The sequence below is a fragment of the Bison bison genome, unplaced genomic scaffold (assembly GCF_000754665.1).
Source record: "Bison bison bison isolate TAMUID 2011002044 unplaced genomic scaffold, Bison_UMD1.0 scf7180017864196, whole genome shotgun sequence".
NCBI classification, from domain to species: domain Eukaryota; kingdom Metazoa; phylum Chordata; class Mammalia; order Artiodactyla; family Bovidae; genus Bison; species Bison bison.
The window spans coordinates 3,246,605-3,252,745 of record NW_011494768.1 but is presented as its reverse complement, the minus strand read 5'-3'; positions in this window follow the sequence as shown (position 1 = coordinate 3,252,745).

Genomic DNA, 6,141 nt, shown 5'->3' with positions numbered 1-6,141 from the left:
ACACACACACTTATTGGACTAGAGCTCTTGATGTGTTTCTCTTGCCCACAATTCTTTGAAGGTTCTGGTTGTGTCAAATTCATCTTTATTTCCTAAGAGCCAGGAACAGTGATTGGCCTATTTAGACAATCATTAAGTTGAAAGAAATCTAATTGAACTGCATCTAATAGACCTGTCTCAGAGGTTCGTTATTACTAGAACTCTGCTTTGATACAGGATAAATGAGTTTCATGTGTATATTATCCATCTTATTTCAACCATCAAAGAGGTAACAAAATAAAACTTTATTAAAATGTTGTCCTATAACATGGTTATGGCATTTTATTTTTAAATTAAAAAGGAAATAAAATTGAAATAAGCTTATCTCAAAGATTTAATTTTTAAAAATCTGTATTTTGACATCATTTGATATCTATTCAGTCCTGTTCCCTACGCCTACAGAAGCCTGACAATGAGAACTGAGGCTGTAAAAGATCTAAAGGAGTTATCGGTGATTAGATTATCACAGCTCTGCTTTATTAAATGCACTGAACTTATTAATATATGAGCTAATGAAGGAACTTGATGTCCAAGGAACAGCAATACAGGAAACCAGGACTAAAATCATCATTGCAGCAACCAAAGAGCTGGGTCTAAGCACACAATGGAACAACTGTATGCAAAGAAACAGGATCCACCAAGATGCTGTAAAACAACTACATTTTTAAAAAATTCTCTGGTGGTTCAGGTGGTAGAGAATCCGCCTGCAATGCGGGAGACCTGGGTTTGATCCTGGGTTGGGAAGTTCCCCTGGAGGAGGACATGGCAACCCACTCTAGTGCTGTCGCCTGGAGAATCCCATGCACAGAGGAGCCTGGTGGGCTACAGTCCACGGGGCCGCAAAGAGTCGGGCACGAGTGAGCAAATAAGCACAGTGTGGAAACATGGCAAGGAATGGTGTGACCAGAAAGAGGTGAGTGGTGGAGGATTCCAGAACTTGCTCTTCCTAGATAAGCAGGTAAGAGCAGATCGCTGCACAGTCTAAACTCAGAGTTCCCTGATGACACGATGGCAAAATATGGGGCCAGCCAGAGCCTGGGGATCTGAGTCAGCCTTCCCGGATTCCAAGGCCCTGGGCACCCACACACCTGTTGATTCTCTTCCCCTTAGGAATGATATCAGGAGCCTCAACGTCCCCAAGAGGGTACAATTGTTCCTTAAAGTCAGGTGACTGCATTTCCAATCCTGGGAATATTGAATTGAATAGGGGCATGATAAAGAAAATCAACCCATAGTATTAATACTTGTCTATTAAGTTTAGGAATAATCTATGTGTGTGAATGAGCTAAAGAATCTATAATCATTAAGTCAGTATACATAACAGAATATTAAGTTTTCTACAGACAGTATTAGGATATTGAGAAGAACTTGGATTTGCCATATAAATTTATTTTAAATGTATTAAAATTATATGATTCATGTTTGTGCTTGGCTAGGTTTTGCTTGCTCAGGCTAAAAGCTTCCCCAATAGCCATTTAAAGTATTCAAAATAAAATAAAAGTGTTTTATGTTCTAAATTTTAAAGGTATTAAATTAAGTTTTAAGTGCTTGAAGGCAGTGCTTTAGTTGTTTGTAAATGACATTCTTGCTTTAAGAATTTAGCCTACTCAAAATACATCTATCACATATTATTCAATTAACAATGTGAAAGTGATTTTTCTTATTTCATACAGAACTTTATAGACTGAACTTTACTAGGTCTCCATTTCTAATTTAATATGCCAAATATTAATCTAAAACCTACTTATGTAAATCCTCATTGCTTTATACAATGATTACCCTACGAAAAAAAAGAAATTCATGTTGACAGAAATAAAATGTTTGGGGGTTTAACAAAAATCAATAGCTGCTCCCCAAAATATAGTGACATCAAGAAGCTCATCTCCAAGTATCTAGAGTTATAATACTGACCCTCAAGTACTACTTAGGAATACCCAGGTTTATGACTTGAGTCTGAGCCCTGAAGGTTTTGGGGTTCTTTAATAGATGTTCAGTTTCATAAGCAAAATGTTGGGACATCCACTGGGAAGGGGAAGTTGCCTGTCCTTTGCTAAGGGACATTCTGAAGGTAATTACTATCGTAAGGGCTTAGGTGACACTTGTCCCTGGAGGATTATACCATGAAGAAAAGCAGAATTACCCCACTGTTGCTGACACTGGGGTAAGAATCAATAAATTTTCTTTTTTCTAACTTGAAAATAGCATTGCCATTCTATTAGCAAATGTCTTGATACAAATTAAAAAACCAACCTAATATCTGATATCTGCATTGTTAGTAGCTGGCCTCCTTCTGTTGTGCTATTTACAAACAATTGATGAGAAAAGCTTTGGAACAGAATTTTCTCTACACAGAATTTTTCCATACTGAGTTCTTTGAGAAGTGTAAGTACTTCCTTGCAGAGGAATCCCAGAGTATCAAATTCTAGTAGATACTGAAATGCCATTACATCTTTGCATTTTTTTTATATAAATTACAGGATTTTAATGGTCAGAAAGGCTAAATAAAATAGTTTGTTATTATTTGCACAATTCAATCAAATTTCCTAAATCATAAAAATTTCTGTTACGTCTTTATTTGGTGGTTGATGATTTTCAGGATAACAGTTGAAGGAGAGATGTCCTATCTGGGAGTCACTCTGCACCCAGAAATTCTAGAATTCAAAACATACTTCTGACCCACACTCATGTGGCTTTAGAGAGGTCACCTAGCACATTGGGATGTTAGTTTTTGCATCAGCATCACCCTGTATTATAAAAGTAAAGACTGAATCACTGAGAATTAATGGATTACCAGATACCATATAATTCTGACCATTTGTTTGGTTTGTTTCCTCCATTTTCTACCAACTTTCCATTTCTCAATAGGTCCCAGAACTTTTTCAGAACACACTACCAAGCCTCTGAACACCCCTTTCTTGCCTACCCCTAGAAGCTTACAAAGGTACAGGAAAAAAAAAAAGTCCCTTTAGGAAATACCACAAGGCCATCAATTAAGTACTTAGATATTTGCCTTTAATACACTAATGGGCAGGTTTATTTTAGTCTTCAGTTAAGAGATTTCTTGAATAGAAGATATGCAAGGTGCTGCTAGCTGCTTTCTCGTGAGGGTAGAAATTACAACTGTCTTGTTCACTGTTGTGTGGAAAGGCTTAGCAAATGGCCCAAGACACAGTAGTTATTCAAACATTTGTTGAGTTTGCTGGTTGATCTAAAGCAGTCCTAGTTATTCATACTCAATATTTAGTTTGTATTTTAGTGATTGAATCTTTAACCCATTTGGGTTGCTTTAACAAAATACCATAAACTAAGTGCCCCATTAAACAACAGAAATTTATTTCTCTCAGTTCTGGAAGCTGAGAAATCCAAGATCAAGGCACCAGAAGACTTGATGTCTGGTGAGGTTGCATACTAGACAGCCACCTTTCTGATGTGACTTCTCAGGGCTGAAGGACCAAGGGATATTCCTGGGCTTCTTATAAGGGCACTAATCCCACCACAAAGGTTCCACCCTTCTGATCTAATCATCTCCCAACAGCCTCACCACCTAATAGTTTCACCTCTGGGAATCTGGATTTCAACTTGTGGAATTAGGTAGCATACAAACATTCAAACCAATAGCAGTAGATACCTTTAAACCCAAAACCACCACTCACTCAGACAGACCTTCACATTTATTTTAAATGGAGATGATATGAAACAATAGCCACACTGATTGTACATATCCAAGGTACCTGATGTTTGAAAAGAATTTCACATATTCCAGTATGGCAAGTTTCAAAAGTGAGAACATGTAGTACATACTGCATGAAGGTCATTATATGATTACCCAAAGTTGGCAGTTGAGATTAGAAAGAAAAAAAGAGAAGCAGATTTCAACTGTGGTTTGAAATGTTTTCTTTTGTTTTTAATTTGTGTTAAATATAGTTTTCATTCTGTCTGCCCTCTGAGAGATAAGGATAAGAGGCTTATGGAAGCTTCCTGATGGGAGAGACTGAATGCAGGGAAACTGGGCCTTGTTCTGATGGATGGGGCCATGTTCAGTAAATCTTTAATCCAATTTTCTGTTGATGGATGGGGCTGTGTTCCCTCCTTGTTGTTTAACCTGAGACCAATCTATGGTGGAGGTAATGAAGATAATGGCGGCCTCCTTCAAAAGGTCCGGGGCACACACTGCTGCATTCAGTGCCCCTCACCCTGCAGCAGGCCACCACCAACCCACGCCTCCACTGGAGACTCCTGGACACTCACAGGCAAGTCTGGCTCAGTGTCTTGTGGGGTCACTGCTCCTTTCTCCTGGGTCCTGGTGCCCACAAGGTTTTGTTGGTGCCCTGCAAGAGTCTGTTTCCCCAGTCCTGTGTAAGTTCTCTAATCAAATCTCACTGGCCTCCAAAGTCAAATTCCCTGGGGGTTCTCAATCCCTTTGCCAGATCCCCAGGTTGGAAAATCTGTTGTGGGTCCTAGAAATTTCTTAGCAGTGTGAGAATTTCTTTGGTATAATTGTTCTGCAGTTGGGTATCTGCTCGGCAGCTTTATGGTGGGGTTATTGGTGACCTCCTCCAAGAGGGCTTGTGCCACAGGCTGTGTGAATAATCAAATGGATCACATGGACCACAGCCTTGTCTAACTCAATGAAACTATGAGCCATGCCATGTAGGGCTACCCAAGATGAACAGGGCATGCTGGAGAGTTCTGACAAAATGTGGTCCACTGGAGAAGGGAACAGCAAACCACTTCAGTTATTTTGCCTTAAGAACCACATAAACAGTATGAAAAGGCAAAAATATATGATCCTGAAAGATGAACTCCCCAGGTTGGTAGGTGCCCAGTATGGTACTGGAGAAGAATAGAGAAATAAATCAAGAAAGAATGAAGAGATGGAGCCAAAGCAAAAACAACACCCAGTTGTGGAAGTGACTGGTGATAGAAGTAAAGTCCAATGCTGTAAAGAAAAATCTTGCATAGGAACCTGGAATGTTAGGTGCATGAATCAAGATAAATTAGAAGTGGTCAAACAAGAAATGGCAAGAGTGAACATAGACATTTTAGGAATCAGCAAACTAAAATGGGTAAATTTAACTCAGATGACCATTATATCTACTACTGTGGGCAGGAATCCATTAGAAGAAATGGAGTAGCCATCATAGTCACAAAAGAGTCTGAAATGCAATACTTGTGTGTAATCTCAAAAACTACAGAATGATCTCGGTTCATTTCCAAGGCAAGCCATTCATTATCACAGTAATCCAAGTCTATGCCCCAACCAATAATGCTGAAGAAGTTGAAATTGAACGGTTCTATGATGACCTATAAGACCTTCTAGAACTAATACCAAAAAAAGATGTCCTTTTCACCATAGGGGACTGGAATGCAAAAGTAGGACATCAAGAGATACCTAGAGTAACAGACAAATTTGGCCTTGGATTACAAAACAAAGCAGGTCAAAGGCTAATAGAATTTTTCCAAGAGAACTCACTGGTCATAGCAAACACCCTGTTCCAACAACACAAGAGAAGACTCTACACATAGACATCACCAGATGGTCAACACTGGAATTGGATTGATTATATTCTTGGAAGCCAAAGATGGATAAGCTCTATACAGTCAACAAAAACAAGACCAGGAGCTGACTGTGGCTCAGATCATGAACTCCTTATTGCCAAATTCAGACTTAAATTGAAGAAACTAACCAACAGACCATTCAAGTAGGACCTAAATCAAATCCCTTACAATTATACAGTGGAAGTGACAAATAGATTTAAGGGATTAAATCTAATAGACCAGAGTACCTGAAGAAATATGGACGGAGGTTCATGACATTGTACAGGAGACAGGGATCAAGACCATCCCCAAGAAAAAGAAATTCAAAAACACAGTTATCTGAGGAGGCCTTACAAATAACTGAGAAAAGGAGAGAAGCTAAAGGCAAAGGAGTAAAGGAAAGATATATCCATTTGAATGAAGAGTTCCAAAGAATAGCAAAGACAGATAAGAACGCCTTCTTCAGTGATCAGTGCAAAGAAATAGAGGAAAACAGTGGAATGGGAAAGACTAGGGATCACTTCAAGAAAATTGGAGATATCAAGGGAACATTTCATGCAAAGG